Here is a 20691-nt window from a genome sequence, read left to right as displayed (position 1 = left end):
CTGATCGGCACATCTGCTGCTGAAGGCCCAGGATGCTGAGCAGGAAGGTTGACAGGAGGCCAGACAAAGGACAATGGGGCAGGGAGTGTGGGTCACTCAGGGATACCCAGCCCAATCTTCTCTGTTTCCTGAGCCCTGGGAACTCTCTAAAGCCCCATATGACTCAGCGACCCTCTCAGGGAGGTCCCCCTGGTGGGGAAATGATGAGTGAGCTCTGGCTTCTGCCCACACATGGCACCCAACACAGCTCCATGTGTCCACTTTGGATGGGGACAGGCGGGCCCAGTCTGGACCTTGGACCACTCACTGCTTCAGTACATCTTCATAGTTGATAACTTGCTCCAAGTACAGGAGGAGGCATGCAGACCTAGAAGCAGGACAGTGGCCCATGGAGTGTCTAGACACACGGCAGGATTCTGATCTTAGACCAGGACTGAGTCCCAGGGAGTCACTCTGCTCTCCTGTGACAATGTTATGTGGAGAAATCCTGCACAACTAGGTGCTGCTCTGGCATATGGAAAGACCAAACCATCAAAAACCTTCTCCTGTCCCAGGATGCCGGGTCACCTGTGTATCCTCCCGAGACTTCTAATCGCCCACAGCTATGCCGTGAGGAAGACCAGGGCATGGAGGAACAGATATGCTTTGGTGTGAAGGGCAGGGGGTAACCATATACTTTGGGGGTCCCAAGCCACAGGCTTTGAGTGCTGAGCTGTTAATCCGCAGAGGGGTAGGAACAAGAATGAACAAGAAGCTCATGGTCAAGAGACCAGGCAGCAGCCCAGCACCTGTCCCAGCCCACCCCATGTCCCCTTCCAGGACCTCTCGTGATTCTCCCTCCACCACCTGTGTTCAGAACCAGAAACTCTTAGAGCGGCCTGGCTCCTTCTGAGCACCCCAGGATGGAGGCAGACAAGGCCCAGGGCTGGTGGGGTGGCTCTCACCAGCGCACCATCTGCTGCAGGATCCAAGGTAGAATGGGTAACTCCAGGCCAGTAGGAAGAACGGTGGTGAGAGTGGAGAACTTCCGCTCAGGGGAGGCTGGGAGACCAGCAGGTACAAAGTTACTACACTGAGGGTCAGCATAGTGCAGGTCTCATGCAGAGACCGCGGGCATACAGGCTTCTCCTGCTGGGTGGCAGGGTGAGCAAGAAGGTCAGTGACTTCCCAAGGGTTCAGATGCTGAGGGGCTGGAACCCCGAACTGTGAGAAACAGGAGCACCCAAATCTGTAAGGAATTTGGCTGATGGACTTTAGTTTGCCCTGTGCTGGAGAGCATTGGGTTTTGCATCACTCTGAGATGGGCCGTGGACACCTCGTGGAACATCCCAAGTGGACACCATGGAAGAGTCGCAGGTGTCTTGGGCTGGGATCTGGGCTCTACACCCACCTCCCATCTCTGACCCTGAGTGTGGGGGCCCCTGTCGCCTGCTCACCTGTTCCGGCTCTGGGTGTCATTGCAGGAGCTTAGTCCCAGGCCCGTGTCCTGGGAGGTAGAACAGCTGCTTCCCACCAGCGGCTCCACAGGGATGTCCCAAGCTGAGCTCTGCAACACAGTCGCTGTCATCCCAGGGAGGGACCTCACATGAGGGGCCCCTTGAAGTTTCTGTTTGGTCCAACAGTGAAATATCATCTCTCATCAGAGAGACTGCATACCGCCAAAGGAATAAGAACAACCAGTGCTGGCACAGATGTGGGAGAAAAAGGCTCTCAGTCATTGTTGGGGGAAGGCCGACTGGCCCAGCCTGTTGTGACAACAATATGGCAATTTCCCCCAAAACTAGAAATTGAGTTTCCATGTGACCCATCAGTGTCATTCTGGGGAAATAACCCCATACTTAAATCCACACAGCTGAAATATCAACGGCATTTCTATGTGCATTGCAGCACTGTTCATAATAGCCTTAATCTGGAAACAGTCTGAGTGCCGAGAACATAGGACTGAATAATAACATTATGGTACATCTATACAACAGAATACTACACAGCCATCAGGAGAAAGGGGTTATGAAATCTGCTCAGAAATAGATGAACATGAAGAGTATGGCGCTGAGTGAATTAAGTTAGCGGCAGAGGGACTGGCGTACAATGACTGCATGACTGCACTCATTTTGGTATATATATATATATATATGTAAAGGTAAAAGGTAAAGGCCCTCCCATTGTTCATCGATATGCTCGAGCGGGCCCAGTAACGTCTCCATTGGAGACTTTGTTGTTACTGTGTTTGGCATATCGAATACGTCACGGGGAGCTTGCCAGGCTCTGCCGTGCTGGCGAAATACTCTCAGTAGCTTGCCGGGCTCTCCGAGAGGAGCGGAAGAATCAAACTTGGGTTGGCCATGTTGGCTGCGTGCAAGGCAAACACCCTACCGCTGTGCTATATATATAATATGAAATTAATTTCCAAGTGCAGTAGAAACATGGACCAGGATGACTGGTTCACAAGATTGGTGGTAGAAAGTGAGGGCAGTTAGGATCGATAAAGGACCACTATGACACTATTTGGAAATGATGACTGTGAATAAGAGCTGTGAATAAGAAAGTAGGGAACGGAATTAACATGATAACCTGTATTGAAAACTATAATGGTCGAAAAGAGACAGAAGATAGGAGAGAGAAAGGGAGACAGACAGAAACAGATAGACAGAGACAGACATAGAGGGCAGAGAGAGAGAGAGAGACAGACAGAGAGAGAGAGAAATAGACAGAGACAGACATAGAGGGCAGAGAGAGAGAGAGACAGACAGAGAGAGAGAGAAAGAGAGAAGAACATTGTATGCCATAAAGGTGAGGGTGGCTAGGAAGCTAAGAACATTGGTGGTGGGAAATATACACTGATGAAGAAACAGGTGTTGGGATGTGTATGACTGAAACTCAATCAAGAACAACTTTGAAACTGAGTATCTCACCGGGATTCCATACTATAAAAACTGTTCTGTTAAGAAGAGTTCATGACACAAACTAGCCTTCCATCATGAGGCAGCTGCTCCTTCCCATAAGAACACCACTTCCTTCTCCTCAGACTACCTTGGCCCATAGCCCACAGTTCAAATACTCACACAATCACATTTAACTCACGCAAAATATATGCACATACACAGATGTACACACACACACACACACACTCAGAAACAGGGGTGTGAGTCCACTGAGGTGCATCACAACTGTGAGGTATTGACCCTGTTGGCCCAGGGTTACCCTTGATCTCCTCCTTACCTGGGAGAGGGGTTGTGGGTGGGGAGGAGCCCTCCTCCACAATCTGCAGGGACAGTGATGACCCTCACTCTGGGCTCGCCTCAGCCCAGAGCACCTGAACATAGGAAGACAACGTGAAAACATGTCTATTGCTTCTCAGTTCAAGTGAACTAGACGGTCACTTTCTCGAGAATGAACCCACCAGGAAACCAGGGTTCTAAGACAGTTGGGGATGGTCACAAGGGAAGTGAGGTCATTTTCCAGGGTTCTATGAGCTCATGAATTCCTTCCATCGACCAAATGTCCTCCCCTGTTATGGCAACCACTGTCTGAACCAGGGAATTGAGAGCTTTTCCCGACTATCTGGAAACAGAACGTGGGTCCCAACTCTGAGGATTCAATTGAACTAGACTTTCTATGTGTCCCCTGTCTGGGCTGACCAGACCCCAGGGCCCTAACTCCAGAGAAGCGTCCTCCCTTCCACAGGCCTGGGAAACCTCTCCCCTCTCTTGCTCCCTCTCCTCTGCAAAAGCAAATGTCACTGAGTTTTGGGACAGGGTGTCAGTCTCAGGGAGGCAGAGTCTGTGCATGAGCCAAGGGCTACTGATATCCCCCATAGCCCCCAAACCTCAGCCTCCTGTCAGGTCACGACTTCCTCCCTCTCTTCAGCCTGCAGTGGAGGCAACTGTGTGTGAATCTGTGTCTAGGACCCCAGTGTCCTCCTCATCTCTCCTCATTCTGCTCTAGATGTATTTCACTAATTTCCATAGCACATGGGAACTGCTCTTCCCCCAAAATAAGACCATGATACCCGTGGAACTAGGCCCAATTTGTAACTATGGCTGGGAATCACTTGGGGGACTGCATTCCCAGATGGGCTACAGGCACAAAGGTTTCTAGATGTGCCAACAGAGGCTGGGATTTGAGGTCTGGCTGTCCACAATTGGGATATGACTCGACCATTCCTCCTTCAGGGACACCAACCTCTCCTACCTTCAAGCACCCTCCATCCCTGCATCTTGCTTGATCAGGAGCTTCTTCTTAGGCTGAGACTCCCTGAGCAAACAGCAGTCCCCGTGAGGCTGCCTGCTGAGAAGCTGCTGTGGAGTCATGGGTGAGGGTTGGGTGCCCAGTGGGAGACCGCGAATCTCACTTGCTAAATAAATAGAAAGTGGAAGCCGTTGTAATGATGAATGTGACAAGAGTCATGATCTGGAAGTAACCATTGGCTAGTGCCCAAGTCAATGTGAAGCTGAGGTACATACAAATTCATGCCTGTCGGCTCATAAAGAAATAAGTCTATCTACCTATCTCTAACTCAAGCCCAAATCACACCCCCACCCCTACCTTACCCTATGTATAATCCTATCTGAACACTACCCAAAACCTAAACCTAGACTAACCCTACCCGAATACAATTCCTCAGCTTATCCCTAATGCCCTCACCCTAACCTAACTCCAACCCCAACCTCAACACTAATCCCAAACTCTAACCAAAACCACACCTATCCTAACCTTAACCCCTAACCCTAAATGCATTTCCAACCCTAACCTAACCAAGTCATAACCCTAACCAAGCCCAACTCTAACCCAACCCTAACCTTAAACTGAAACCTAAACCTAGCCCTAACCCTACACCTAATTGGAACCAGAGCCCTCTTCTTCTCCCTTAGGCCTAACCTTATACTAAGCCCTACCCCTACTCCAACACTGACTACATCCCTACTAATACTCTTGGACCAACCCTAACGCACTCCAAACTAATTCTAACCCCAGCAAATCCTAGCCCTACCCCTATGCCTTCCATTCTCCTAACTCTAATAAAAAGGTAAAGGTAAAGGTAAAGGCCCTCCCGTTGTTCGTCGATTTACTCGAGCGGGCCCAGTAACGTCTCCATTGGAGACTTTGTTGTTACTGTGTTTGGCATATCGAATACTTCACGGAGAGCTTGCCAGGCTCTGCCATGCGGGCGCCCGCAACTCTAATACATTTAACTAAACCAAATCTAATCCTAATCAAACATAACACAACCAAACCACAGCCCAACTCTTATCCTAACCCTAAAGAAACCCTAGCTCCAGCCCTAACCCCAACCCTAACCATAACCACTAACCCTAACCCTAACCAACTATATCACCTTTTAAAATTTTTTTTATTTTTATTTTTTTAAATTTTATTGAATCGCTGTGAGATAGTTTGGGTTTTGTTTGTTTATTTCTTTGTTAGTTTGGGTTACAATCACACAATAATCAAACACCTGTCCCTCCACCAGTACACATTCCCCACCACCAATATCCCCAGTATACCATCTTACGCCCCCTTTCCCAACCTCCCCCTGCCTCCATGGCATACTCTCTCTCTCTTTCTCGATTTTTTTGGCATTATGGTTTACAATACAGACCCTGAGAGGTTATCATGTTTTGTCCTTTATCTACTTTTAGCACACATCTCCCATCCCAAGCAGTTCCTCAAGCCATCATTTCCTAAGTGATCACTTCTCTATTCCAGCTGCCTTCTCCCCTTTTCTCATGAGGCAGGCTTCCAGCTATGGAGCAAACTATCTGTCCCATGTATCTACTATCCTTAGGTGTCAGCCTCATGTTATGTTCCTTTGTGCTCCACAAATGAGTGCAGTCCTTCTATGTCTGTCCCTCTCTTTTCACTTAGCATGTTACTCTCCATTTAGCATGTCTCTCCATTTATAAGCAAATTTCATGACTTCATCTCTCCTGGCAGATGCATTTCATTGTGTAGATGTACCAAAGTTTCATTAACCAGTCATCTGTTCCAGGGCACTTGGGTTGTTTCCAGATCTAGGCTAGGGTAAACAGTGCTGCAATGAACATATAGGTACAGATGTCATTTCAACTGTACTTTTTTACATCCTTGGGATATATTCCAAAAAGTGGTATTCCAGGGTCATATGGAAGCTCAATTTCTAGTTTTTGAAGGATAGTCCATATTGTTTTCCAGAAAGGCTAGACTAGTGAGCATTCCCACCAACAGTGAAAGAGTGTTCCTTTCCCCGCAAATCCATGCCAGCACTGGTTGCTTTTGTTCGTTTGAATGTGTGCCACTCGCTGTGGTGTAAGATGATGTCTCATTGTAGTTTTGATTTGCATCTCCCTGATGGCTAGCGATGTGGAGCATTTTTTCATGTGCCTTTTGGCCATTTGTATTCCGTTTAGGAGGAAACTTCTGTTCATTTCTTCTCCCCATTTTTTGATGGGGTAGGAGTTTTTTTTCTTGTACAATTCTACTAGTGTCTTGTATATCCTGGATATTAATCCCTTATCAGCTGTGTATTGGGTAAATAATCTTTCCCATTCTGTGGGCTCTTTCTGTATTTTGGTCACTGTTTCTTTTTAAGTGCAGAAGCTTCTTAGTTTGATGTAGTCCCTTTTGTCTATGTTTGCTTCCACTTGCATGGTCAGTGCTGTTTTATCCTTAAAGATGCTTTTGGCTTAAACGTCGTAGAGAGTTCTGTCTACAGTTCCCTCTATGCACCTTATGGGTTCATGCCTGATATTGAGGTCTTTAATCCAATTTAACCTGACTTTTGTGCCTGGCATTAGAAAGAGGTAGGAGTTCATTTTTTTGCAGGTAGTTATCCAGTTTTCCCAGCACCACTGGTTGAAGAGGCTTTCCTTGTTCAACTTGACATTTCTTGCTCCTTTGCTAAATATTAAGTGTTCATATATCTGGGGGTCTGTGACAGAATATTCAACTCTCTTCCATTGGTCTGCAGGTCTGTTTCTAGCCCAGTACTGTGCTGTCTTCATTACTACTGCTAGGTAGTACAGTTTGAAATTGGGGAGGGTAAACAGTGTTGTAATGAACATAGAGGTACAGATGTCATTTCGACTGTACTTTTTTGCATCCTCGGGATATATTCCAAGAAGTGGTATTGCAAGGTCATCTACTTTTTCCCAAGATTGCTTTAGCTATTCATTGGGGTTTATTGTTCCTTATCAATTTCAGTAGTGTTTTGTCTATTTCTTTGAATAATGTCATGGGTATCCAGATAGGGACTGCATTAAATTTGTATAGTGCTTTGGGCAGTATTGTCATTTTGATAATGTTAATCCTCCCTCTCCATGAGCAGAGGATGTGTCTCCATTTCCTAGTGTCCTCTTTTATTTCTTGAAATAGTGTTTTGTAATTTTCCTTTTATTCGTCCTTCACCTCTTTGGTTAAGATGATTCCAGGGTACTTGCTTTTCTGAGGAACTATTGTAAACTGCATTGTTTTTTTTGATTGTCTCTTTTTTCTCTTTCATTATTTGTATATAAGTAAGCCATGAACTTTTGGGTGTTGATTTTGTAGCCAGCCACTTTACTAAACCAATTTCTAGAAGCTTTTCTGTAGTGGCTTTAGGGTTTTCTAAGTATAGCATCATATCGTATGCAAATAATGATAGTTTGACCTCTTCCTTTTCTATTTTTATGCTCTTGATACCTTTCTCTTGCCTAACTGCAATGGCCAGGAAATCCAGTACTATATTGAATAGGAGTGGAGAAAGTAGGCCTCACTTTCTTGTGCCTGATCTTACAGGGAATGCTTTTCATTTTTCCCCATTGAGATTGATACTTGCCGTGGGCTTGTGGGCGATGGCTTTGAGGATATTGAGGAAAGTTCCTTCAATGCCGATTTTGCTGGCAATTTACATCATAAACCGGTGCTGGAACTTCCCAAATGCTTTCTCTGCTTCTATTGATATGATCATATGGCTTTTATTTTTTCTTTTGGTGATATGATGGATTATGTTGATCGATTTCCGAATCTAACCCATCCATCAACCCCTGGGGTGGATCCTACTTGGTCATGGTGTAGGACCTTTTTGATGAGTTTTTGAGTTCTATTTTCTAAGAGTTTGTTGACAATCTTTGCGCCTGTTTTTCTCAGGGATATCGGCCTGTAATTCTCTTTCTTTGTGGTATCTCTGTCTGCTTTTGGTATCAGGGTGATATTTGCTTCATAGAAACTGTTCAGAAATGTGTTTGATACTTCAATTTCCTGGAAAAGCTTAAAGAGGATTGAGAGTAAGTCCTCTTTCAAGACTTGAAAGAATTCACTAATGAATCCATCTGGGACAGACTTTTATGCTTGGGGAGACTTTTTCTTAATGTTTTCATTTCCTTGATGGTGATAGGTCTGTTCAGATCCTCCAGGTCTTCTCGGTTCAGCCTTGGGAGGCTATAGGAATCTAGGAATTTACCCATTTCCTCAAAGTTTTTGTGTTTCCTGGCATAAAGATTCTCAAAGTACTCTCTGAGGATCCTTTGAATTTCTGTCGTTTCTGCTGTGATGTCGCCGTTTTCATTTCTCTTTCGGTTTATTAGGGTTTACTCTCTCCCTTTCTTTGTGAGTACCAACTCTAACTTCACCCTGATCTTGACCCTGGCACTGACCCCTACCCCATTCTCTGGCCCAACTACCTTACCCTGACACTGATCTGACACTCTCACCCTGACTCTAATCCCTCACCTTAATCCAACCCAAACCTAACCCTAACCCTAACCCTACCTTAATCCTAACTGTACCTCTACTTGACCATCATACAATTTCAAAGTAAGTCAATTAATGAAAAATATCGGTAACAGGGACTGTTTTGTTTTATTTATTTGTGACACACCAGGCAGTACTCAGAAATTACTCCTGGCTCAGGATTCAAGGAACCACTATTGAATGGCTTACACGACCATATGGAGAGACAGGGATCAAACTTATTATGGACTTGTGAGAGGAAAGTGTCTTAGCTGGTATAATCTTGCTCTGGACCTTGATCAAATATTACTATTTACTGAAGTATAGTAAATGAAATTAATATTGCGCTGGACTCTGTAGAAAAAAATGGCAGGCAAAAAGTACTAAAGGATACATAAAGCAATAGGTGTGCAAAGTAATGAAAATGGCCAAGGGCTAGGTCAGGTCATGATCATTCAAGTTAGGTGTGTGACACTAAGTGGGAATACAAAACGGATTTTAAAACATGGGCATGGTTTCATGGGTTATAATTTCAAGCAAGTGAACTGAGTGTAGCACCTGACCAGTGAGGAGATCCAAAAAAAATCTGCAGGGAATGATTAAAGATGTGCATACCTTTCTAGATCAGGAACCAAAAAAACCCAGTGCTGATCACCAATGCACATGCACAATTACTACTAAGTACAAACAGCACATACTCCCCTCCCCATCCTACCCCCCAAGCCATCCTGCACCACAACTAAGGGGTCTTTGAAGAACAAATGGGCTTCTATATCTACTATGGGATACATGTTCCCTCATATAAAAACTGTGACTTAATTTATGAATCCTACAGTTACCCATTGTAACAACTGAAAAGATTAAACACAGTTGAATGCTAGGAATTCTTTTCCACACATTGCGAATAAATGTGCATATGACATGATACACTTCTGAATACCAATGTATATGCACACTTCCTACCAAGTACAAACAGCATATACTCCCCTACCCAGGCCTCTGTGTGTGATCAGCCATGACTCAATTCTACACAGCACCTCCATCTCAGGCCCCAACATCTCAGCTGGAAGGGAACAGTGTTGTGGCAGGAGTAGGAGCAGCCTTGGTGTTCTCTTTGGGAAGATGGTGAGCACCAAGCCAGCCATCTTTTCAGGCTTCTGGAGGTTGACAGGAAAACCTAGAAAACAGGCATATAATGCCTGTAATGCTTGCCAAAACCCCACGGACATGGTCAGGGACATGACATATTTAAAGAGCTTGAGAGTTGGCTGGAAATGGTCACTTGCCTGTTGCCCAGCACAGTCCAGTTCAATGGATTTCTCCTTTCTATCTTTCTGAGGATGGTGTTCACCCAGTGCTCTCAGGTCTCTCTGCTCCTTCTACTACATCAACCACTGTGCAGAGGCAGAGAGATGTGTGAGGACACCACACCCAGCTGGAAGTGAACTGTGTTGTTGCAGGAATAGGAGCAGCCTCAGCGTTCTCTTTGGGAACACGGTGAGCACCAAGCCAGGCGTCTTGTCAGGCTTCAGGAAAACCTAGAAAACAATAAAATAGTGACTGTCATGGTTACCAAAACCCCACAGACATGGTCAGGGACATGACATGAGTTAAAGAGCTCGAGTGTTGGCTGGAAATGGTCACTGGCAAGTTGCCCAGCACAGTCCAGTTCAGTGGATTTCTCCTTTCGATCTTTTCACCAGTGCTCTCAGGTCTCTATGCTCCTACTACTTCATCAACCGCTGTGCAGAGGCAGAGTGATGTGTGAGGACACCACACCCTCCATCTGATGATGAGCACTAGTCATTATTTATACAGTGGGAAGAAAACCTGTAAAACTACAACCCCCTAGGCTGTCACACAGGGCCTCAAACATGTTCAGCTTATAGCCCTCCCCCTGCATGTAAACAACTATGAATACTTAGCTCACTCACACTACAAAATGAAAGCAGTATTAGAAGTAGGGTTCCACTGAACACTCCATGATCTTTCAGAACAGCTCCCTTGAGACAGTCCCTAAAAGAGGGCAGTAATGATCTCCTTATAATAACATTCGTTACTTCCCTAAGTGTAGTCATAGCAGGCAGGGGTCCTACCTCTAATTAGAACTCAGGTGCTCTGATCATGTCTTCTGGTGCCCATCCACCACTCCAAAAAGAACTTAGTGACAGAAAGAGCAAGGAAGGCACATTTCTGGTGAACACAAGGGTATCTGGCACTGAAAGCATCTGAACACTGCTAGGCAAACATCACTGGCCCGCACTCAAATGGGAACAGATATTTGACACATATCAAAATCTATATTCAGTCCCTGCAGTTCAGTGCTCATCCAGCACAAATGGATGCAATCTTGCTGTCTCCAAGTGTCACAGGACCTGAGCAGCATTCAGGCCACTGTCCCAACGAAGCACCACACTGTCCAACCATTCAGACAAACATCACGTGCAGCAGCCCCCATGTCCCCAAAGGTCACTCAAAACAAATCCAGAAAAAACCAAAGACATAAAAAAAACTCTGACAGTGATCATAATTGGAAGCATAGGACAAGTCCTTCCTACGTGCATTGCATATCAACATCAAATGGGAAGAAAGGAAAGCCTCTTTGTGAATATTAAGACCTGGGCAGGAAGCAAACTACCACAACATGACATCTGCCTGGTGCAAGAATCAGAATATAATTTACCCATGAGTACGAATCAAACCTCACCTCAGTAGAGCAGGTGGGTATGCCCCTATACCAGCTGGCCTAAGGAACATGACATGGAGCACCAAGCCCAATCACTGATATCCTCAGGCATGTGAATAACTAGGACTGATCAGCAAGTCCTGAGATTACCAGGTGAGATACCACCTGGTAATGTTAAAGGTGTCATTCGAGTGCCACACCCAGCAATGCTCAGGAACCCAACACACACCATGTGGTCCTGGGGATGAGAAGCACGAGGCCCCACCCCATCGAGAGCACGTGTTGCCCTCCAGAGTAGCTCTCTAGCTCCAGAATGGCCTGGATCCCAGAGGCAGACAAATCAATCTGGGAACTTAGTGGCTTTTGGCAGAAATGTATCTGGACTATGCATTAAGCTATGGTGCCCTGCTCCCACCCCTCACCCTGGGTGGAAAAGGGTGTTTTTCCCTTCCGCCTTTTCCCCCCTCGGTGGCATGATTGCCACCGCCTCAGAGACTATTAGACAGCTGGGAATAAGCCAGTGGTGATGGTGTACTTGCAGCCTCGTGGGATATGGGGGTGGAACCAGCCTGTCCTTTTAGCCCCACCGAGTCCACGAGTTGCCCGCCACAAGTGGCTCTCTGGCTCCGGAGCGGCCATGATCCCAGAGGCACACAAACCAATATAAGAACACAGCAGCTTTTGGCAGAAATTCCTCCAGACTTAATTAGTAAAATATCAGAAATCCAAAACCAAGTGGCCACATGACATCAACTACACACTGGGCCTGTCTGGAACCACGTGTGGGAAGGGCTAATGCTCTGGGGGCTTGACTGCAGTGAAAGTGGGTCCCGGGGAGGCCTTGGGTGCCAGTGGCATGGGAGACGCCAGAGGAGTCGGTGGGGTGGGGTGGACACTGGGCGGGACTTCGGCCTGTGAGGCTGAGGGGAAGGGCTGCTCTGACCCCAAGAGAAGCGGGCAGGGCTGACCTGTCTGGATCCCTCCCAGCAAGAACAGGGGGACCAGGAAGAGGAAGGCCCAGGACAGCAGCCCTTCATCACAGCCGCTCCATCGCCCCCCGCCCACTCTGCACACACCTGTGAGGAGGTTGGCCCTGGAAAGGCATGAAAGTGCCCTAGAATCAGGTCACAGGGTGAGGCTCTGCTGAAAGCGAGGCCACACCCCAGGGGTTACACAGGCGAGGCCACACCCCAGGTGAGAGGCAAGCCAGGCTAGACCCCAAGGGGACACCCCAGAGGCAACCCAAAGTATCAGGCTCTGCTGGAAGTGAGGCCACACCCCCGGTGATATACAGTCCAGGCCACATACCCAGGTGTTCCACAGGTCAGGTGACACCCCAGGCATCACACAGGCCAGTCCACCCTCCAGGAGTTATACAGTGAAGGCCACACCCAGGGGTCAAACAAGCCAGGATACACCCCAGGCGTTACACAGGCGAGGCCACACCCCCAGGGATAACACAAGTGAGGCCACACTTCCAGGGGACAGGCAAGGGAGGCCACACCCCAGGTGATACACAGGCGAGGCCACACCCCTAGGCCACAGGCAAGGGAGGCCACAACCCAAGGAGACAGGGAAACTTGGCCACACCCTCAGAGGACAGGGCTCAATTGGGGCCACACCCCTAGGTATTACATAGGCGAGGTCACAATCCCAAACTACAGGGAAGTGTGGCCACACCCACTTTCTGCGAGGGCACCGCGCCCCACCCTCCAGACCCAAGCGCAGGACAGGAGCTGTCTAGGAGCCCACAGACCGCCAAGCACTGGCCCCTGCTCTGGCCACCTCGCTCCGAGCATGGCCGCGCTGCCCTGCCCCCTCCCCCCCCTCCCCCCCCCCCCCCCCGCCCTGACTGCCCCGAGGCCGCGCGCCCAGTCCCCTGCCCGGGACCCGCTGACAGTCGGGTGCTGCTGGACATCAGCGAGCCTGGCGGAGGGGAAGGGAAGGGAGACCGTGGGCAGCAGCCGGGGTGAGCACTGGCCCATGCCAGGGGCCCATCCCTGGCCCCCTCTGACCCGGTGGTGGCCGCTGCTTCCGGGAGAGCCCGAGGGACACCCCTTCGCCGCGGGTCTGGAGGGATGCCCGGGCCTGTGGCTGGGGCAAGTTTCTGGGACTGGCAAGGGCGGCAGGAGGCGAGTGCCCGGCAGGGGGCCCGGGGGAAGGGGGGGGCGGGATCTCGGGAGGCACAGGTGTCTCTGTGGGAGGGCGCTCCTCGGATCTGGACTTTCAGAGCTCTGCAGACAACCGCGGTTTTGGAAGGCGGCCGCATGGCAGCACGGGACAGCAGATTGGGAAGTTGGAGGCGAGGGAGCTCATGCAGCTGCCAGGAAGGGGACCAGCCTTGCAGTGGCGGCGCCCTGAAGAGACCTGCCTGCACCAGGAGGGCCTGGGTCCTTCGCGTGGGCCTGGGTCCTTCACTGGTCCTGCTCGGTCTCCTGGCAGGGACAAGCCTGAAGATGCTATGTCCAGGGGATTCTGCAGAGCACCCTCCTCTGGTGGTGAGATGTGGGACAAAAGCGGGAACTTTGGGCTCCTTTCTCCTCTGCAGAGCCTCTGCCTGTGTTTGCTCAACCCTGTTTGTGTGCAATGGGTTCCCCAAAGGGAATCAAGGGAGATACTTAGGGTGGGAATGTCTGGTGCCCCGGAGGGCCCTCTGCTGGGAAAGCAGGGCCAGTCTTGCCCATGTGGGCCTGGCAGCTGCCACGCCTGAACCCGGGCACAGCAGGGAGTGGGGACCTTTGGTAGCAAATGAACTAAGTTGAAAGCTGGTACAGGGTGGCCACCCACCTTGCTTCACAAGCCAAGGGAGGCAGAAAAAGTTGGGGTTGGCTGTACCTTCCTTAGAAGTGCTGCCTCTCCTACTGGCATCCTCAGGCAGCGAGGCTGAAGGATTGATTTTTTTTTTCCAAAAAAGGACTTGTTGGGGCTGGAGAGATAGCACAGCGGGTAGGGTGTTTGCCTTGCAAGCGGCTGACCTGGGTTCGATCGCCAGTATACCATATGGTCCCCCAAGCACCGCCAGGAGTAATTCCTGAGTGCAGAGCCAGGAATAACCCTTGAGCATCGCTTGGTGTGACCCAAAAGCAAAAAAAAAAAAAAAAAAAAAAAAAGGACTCATTGGTACTACATGGAAAGTATCATGCTAAGCGAAATAAGTTAGAGAGAGAAAGACATAAAAAGGTTGCATTCATCTGAGGAACATAAAGTTACAAAATAGGAGACTAACACCCAAGAATAGCTGAGATAAGTATCAGGAGGTTTACTCCATGGCTTGGAGGCCAGGCTCACTTGCTAGGGGAAAAGGTAGCTCAGATAGAGAAGGGACCACCAAGTAAAGGGTGTTGGGAGGATCCTCTCAGGATGGGAGATGCATGCTGAAAGTACACTATAGACAGAACATGATTGCCACTCTTTTGCAAACCACAGCACCCAAAAGGAGAGAGAGACAAAAGAGAATGCCCTGCCACAGAGGAAGGGTGGGATGGGGGAATGCGGGGTGAGAGGGATACTGGGATGATTGGTGGTGGAGAACGGGCACTGGTGGAGGGATGGGTACTCAATCATTGTATAACTGAAACCCAAACGCAAAAATTTGTAAGTTTACAACTATATCTCATGGTGTTTCACTAATAAAAATTTAAATAAATAAATAAATAAAAATAAGTAAAAAAAATGACTTGTTTGAGAAGAGCAGAGCCCAGGAAGACCCAGCTTCTAGACTCAGAAGAGTGGCGGGAGAGGAAATAGGGTAGCCACCATCCAAGGTGGGGCTAGTACCCTGTGCTCCTGTCTGGGACACAACTGTGGGGACAAATGTGAGGTCAGAGGAGGGTGATGCAGCCTCATCTCACCTTTGTGCATTCCACAGACAGCTGACAGGCACACACACACACACACATACACACACACACACAGCCCACCTGCCACTCAACCAACCTGCCTTTATCAAATTGCCCAGCTCCTGCCCAGCAGCTAGGCCTGTGGCTTCTGTTCAGGAAGCAGGAGCCTTGCCTCTCCTACGCGGGTGTTGAGAGGGCACTTCCCTCTAGACACAGGGCAGGCTGCCCAAGGCCAGCACCGAGCCCCTTAGGGTCAGAGGGAGAGGAGCGGGGCGAAGCTCAGAGTTGCCTTGTGTGTGGCTCTCAGGTCGATGCTGTGCACGAGGGGATGCTCAAACCTGTGCTTAGTTCCCCCGAGACCAGCTCCTAAGCTCTCCTGAACTGGTCTCCCCCCCTTGGGGGCACTGCCATGAACCCCCATAGCTTGCCAGCCTCACATCCTCACAAAGACTGTCTCCACCTCTCTCAAACCGGTACACAGGTATGTGCACACTTCACAGCCACACACACAAACACAGACAAGCTATGTGCTTATCTCAACTACTAAACACAAACACTTGCAAGGTATGTGTACACCATGCAGCCACACACACAAAAACATGCACATACACAGATATGTACTCAAAACCAACACACAAATAACAGGTATGTGCATACCTAGCAGCAACACATACCACATATATGCACACCTTAAAACCACAGAGACAGACACAGAAATACACACACACACACACACACACACACACACACACACACACACACATAACCCTGCAATCTTCACCAGGAATTGCCTCACAAGTCAAGTCTTGGTTTGCCTCTCAATTCCCAAGATATTCTATGGCGCCACAACTTGGGAGACCAACACTGGTGGAGGAAACTGAGGCTGGGCTTGCAAGGCCTACCTCCTGTGCTATTGCTCCAGCCCCCTCCCCACATACTCTTCCTTGCCTACTAGGTCAAAATGCATCTAGGTTCTTGAAATAGTTCTCCTGGCCTGTTGTGTAATGTCAGTTGTGATCACTAGAAGGCAATGGAGAAGCCGTGCTGAAGAAAGAGGCTTCTTCCCGGTGCTCCTGGCTGTGGGGGGCTGGTGCAGGACTGAGATCTCTCTGCCCAGTAGTGGGGACTGCTCCGCTGACACGTCTTGTGTCTGTGGCTTTTCCAGGAACCCTAGAGGGGAGTCGGGTTGTGCTCAGAAGACTTGGCGGTGTCTCCTGGCGATACTTGGTGGATGCAGAGAGGTCGCAACCTGCTGGGTTCTGCAGAACTAGGAAGCAGCAGGCCCAGGCTGGGTGTGGCAACAAAACAATTTTTATTTATTTAATTTTTATGTATTTTTGTGTTTTTCATCACTCCTGGCCAGGGAAGCCAGTTATTACCTGCTAAGAACCTCCACGAGAGGACGAGGCTGCAGAGATTGCATCTGCCTTGCTTGAGGATCTACCAGAAGGTATCCCACAGATATCCCAAAAAAGTGCAAGAGCTTCCCCAACAATGCGACAAGCCCTGGTGTGTAGGGGATACACACAGGAAGAAGCAGAGCCTTTCCTGACAGTGAGGTCCACCTAAGATTCCTGTGTCAAAAGAAACTTTCTGAAAACCAAGGAGTTTATTATGGATAGCACTGTAGCACTGTCCTCCAATTGTTCATCGATTTGCTCGAGCGGGCACCGTAACGTCTCCATTGGGAAACTTGTTCTTACTGGTTTTGGCATACTGAATACACCAGGGGGAGCTTGCTAGGCTCTGCTGTGCGGGCGGGATTCTCTCAGTAGCTTGCCAGGCTTTCCAAGAGGGACGGCAATATCGATCCAGGGTCGGCTGCATGAAGGCAAATGCCGTATTCGCTGTGCTATTGATCCACCACAAACTAATCCAGAAGTACTGGATAAGAATCTCCACACCCTCTGCCGCAGGACCATAAACAGCTGCTGCTGGTGTGGGTGCCAAGTGTGTGGGAAAGGCCAGCGAGAAAAATCGTGACACTAGAAAATTTCACTCTTTCTGTCAATTGTTTTAATTCTAAACTAAGTTCGTGTTAATACGAAATATCAGAGTTGAGGTTGTTTAAGAACAAAAAGAAGTGAAGTGGATGTCAAATCCACTGTAGACATTGTCTTCGTCTGAAGCTCGTTCCTGATGGTGCCGTGGATTGGCTGGCTGAGTCGGGGGCTCCCGCTGGAAGGACAGGACGCAGCTTGGGACAGAGAGGCAGTGCTTGGTGACCACACTAACACGGTCCCGCCAGGCTCAGAAGACTAGAAGGGTCCAGGTTGCAAATCAGTCTGGGCTGTGGGTCCATGGACATGACGCAGATTGTCCCAGGACTGGAGTCCGGACCCTCCCCCGATCAGGCCTGTCCCTCCCACCTTTCCTCCTCCGTGATCAACTCCAGGTCCTCGAACCAGGTGAGAAACTGCTCCTGGGGCTGCAGGCTGTAGTTCTCCGCGGCCTACTGGAGCAGGGCAATCTCCTGGAGGATCGTTTTTTCCTGGGACATGGCGAAGGAAGGAAGGGAAAGACCTGAGTGGGATGCAGCGCCATACAGGGCTGCTGAAAAGCCAACTAGAAGAAACTTTTCATAGGGATCCCTCTTTCACTCTATCTGATGAGCATTGTCTGAGATCAGATAACACCCCTCCACAAGGAAGTTGTCCTTGATGGATCTCTGGCTCCACATGCACATATGGGTCTTCCATTGATTCATTCTCCTACTCTGTCAGGCCAGAGGGACAGAGACAAAGAGGACTCGACAGGGGATTAGGGGACAGGGAAGTTGGGTCATTCCTCCATTCCCCTCAGGGTCCCACTGTGCACCTTTGTTAATTTCTCCTTGTTGACCTCCTCCTGGAAGCAAACAGCCAATGCATGAGAAAAGGCCCCAAGGGACACTGTGCCAGGCTCTGAGCTCAAAGAATGGGCCAGGGTGTCAGGGACTCAAGTCTATCATCCTGTCACACACTGCAGATGTCACTACCGGGACAAGGACCTTGTCCTTGAGGTGGATCATGAAGTCCCTCTGCCCCATGCCTCTTGCTGAGGGAGTGTCTTGGGGTTGCCCCTAACCTCAGGTGGTTCTGCTCCAGGAGCTCTGCTGATCCCCGGGAACTGGAGACAAGACCTTGGCACCCAGGTCTGCTCCTGCCTCAGGCGTGTGACCCACAGCCTTGGGAGCCCTGGGAGTCTCCCTAAGAGGGCTGCCCAGGGCTGAGATGCAAGGGTGGGGGACTCCAGCACCCCCTGCCCCAGCCCACTCACCTCAAAATCTGCCATGTCTCTGTCCAGTTACTCCAGCTGCTGGAGGTAGGACCCCATGAAGGGGATCACTCCTGTGCCGAAGGGGCCATTAGAAAGGGGCCCTGCGCTGGGGTCCTCAGGACACCCCCAAGCCTCAGCCTCCCAAGCCTGGCTCTAGGTGAGCAGGAGCCCCTCCGTGATCACCACCAAGGTCCACCTCCCCTCATGGCTGAGAGTCTCCCTGGGCTCCAGGGTCCCATCACTCTCCTTGGGGCACCCCCACTGCCCTTCACACACCAGCTCTGCAAACGCCTGCTCTGGCCTGGGAGTAGGAGCGGGGTCAACCGAAGGCAGGGCAGGGACGGGTCTCCTTTCTGAGGGCAGACCCTGGTGGGGACCACCCCTGTCCCTGAGTCCTGCACACGCCCCTTACCTGCCACAGGGGTCTCTCCTGTCCTCTCCCGAGGTTCTTCAGCCAGGACTTGAAGCTGCATCCCTGCTCCTTCTGGGAACGAGCTCCCATCCTTGAGCCTCTGGGCCCACATACCCAACCCCTCTCTCCTCCCTCAGGCCCAGACTGAGGAGAACAGCATCAGTGGAACCAGCAGCCCCCATTTAGATCAGCAGGTCCACGCAGATTCCCCCAGGGCCACCTTCCCCCATGGCCCCCAATAGGTTCTAATGCCTCCCACATGCCCGCCCTGCCCATGCAGAGCAGACTGGAAAGTCACAGAAACCACATGGGAGTCCAGCACCCACCCCTTCTCCCCGCCTCATCCATGCAGGCCTCCAGTCTGCACACTATGTTTGGGGGCTTGCAGTGGCTATGTCGCTGGGCCTGTCTTCTCAGGGACCTCAGCTTCCACTGGCTCCACCTAGGGAGAGAACATTTTTTTCCTTAGGACTGTCCCTGCATCCCCTGAGCCCCAGGTGGGACACTAGTGGACAGAAGCTGCCTGTGTAGTGTCCTGGGCTCCTGCAACATGTGCTCAGGGCCAGTATGGGAAGACTGAGACCTCCCCCCCCAACCCAATCCCACTGTACACAGTTTGGTTTGGGCAGTGAGTGCTGAGACCTGGACATTGGGGTCCGTGACCAGGAACAAACTGAACGTCTGTGATTCAGATTGAGCTAGTGGGATGGACATGCCCTGCATGCCCAAGTCTAGACTGAGACCATGCACCAAGACCCACCCCCTCACCCACTGTCCCCGGGACCAGCATCACTGGGGCGGACCACCCAGACCTTTGCACCCATGCAGGCCCAGTACCCTGTGGGTGGGTGTTCATAGAAAGTTTGGCAATGTGGGCCCCAAATTCACTTATTCTGTTTCTTGCTCTCCCCGTCCCCAACACTTATGGAAACTGGAAACAGAACAAGAGCTCAGAGGAAAACCCTAAGTCTCACTCACTCCCTGCCCAGCTCCTGGGCCCCCAGGCTGCTTCCACAGGGGTCCCAGCACACTGAGGGGCACTGCAGACAGAGCACAGAGGCCGCAGCATTGGGGGCACCCACCAGGATACGTGGCGCCAGGTCTGGCGGAGTCTGCGGATGGAGGGGCTCTGCAGGGCACAGAGGATGGCGTTGGTGGATGCCCAGTTGTGAGGCGCTGGCACTCCTGGGAGGCGAGAGCAGGGGACAGGGCAGCTGGAGTCTGAGCATCCGCAGGCCACAGTGCAGAGCCCAAACACTGGCGACACTGAGGGTCTGGGGTCTACGAGGGACACAGGGTTCCCCAAGGAATCCCCGGGAGACATTGTGCACGACTCGAGGAAGGAGATGCAGAACGATGGGCCCCCACTGGGACGGCCACCAGGAGCCAGTGCCCCTAACTCCACAGAGGCTCTCGCCCCACACATACCTGGGCCAGCACAGGGATTAGGGGCCCAACGGGGAGTATCTGATGGCCTTCTATTGCTACAGTGAGAAAGGTAAGGTGTACTGCATTTACATAATTTAGAGTTTGAAAAGAAGAAAAAATCTGTCACAGCCCAACAGTTATTCCCAATTTTCCTAGGTGCTTCTATACAATGAGTAAAGGAGAGAGAACTTGTACCCTTTTAAAATACACACCTGCATAAGTCTTTTTTTTTTTATGGGATCATCATTTAAGACAAATTTCAGTGGCATTTGCTATACTTGCTACTTTTGAAACTATTACCATTATTTTATCCATGGGCTGGAGTGATAGCACAGCAGGTAGGGTTTTTGCCTTGCAAGCAGCCAACATGGCTGACCCGAGTT

The sequence above is a fragment of the Sorex fumeus genome, unplaced genomic scaffold, assembly GCF_029834395.1.
Source record: "Sorex fumeus unplaced genomic scaffold, SorFum_2.1 ptg000043l, whole genome shotgun sequence".
Lineage (NCBI taxonomy): Eukaryota > Metazoa > Chordata > Mammalia > Eulipotyphla > Soricidae > Sorex > Sorex fumeus.
This window is presented reverse-complemented; position numbering follows the sequence as displayed.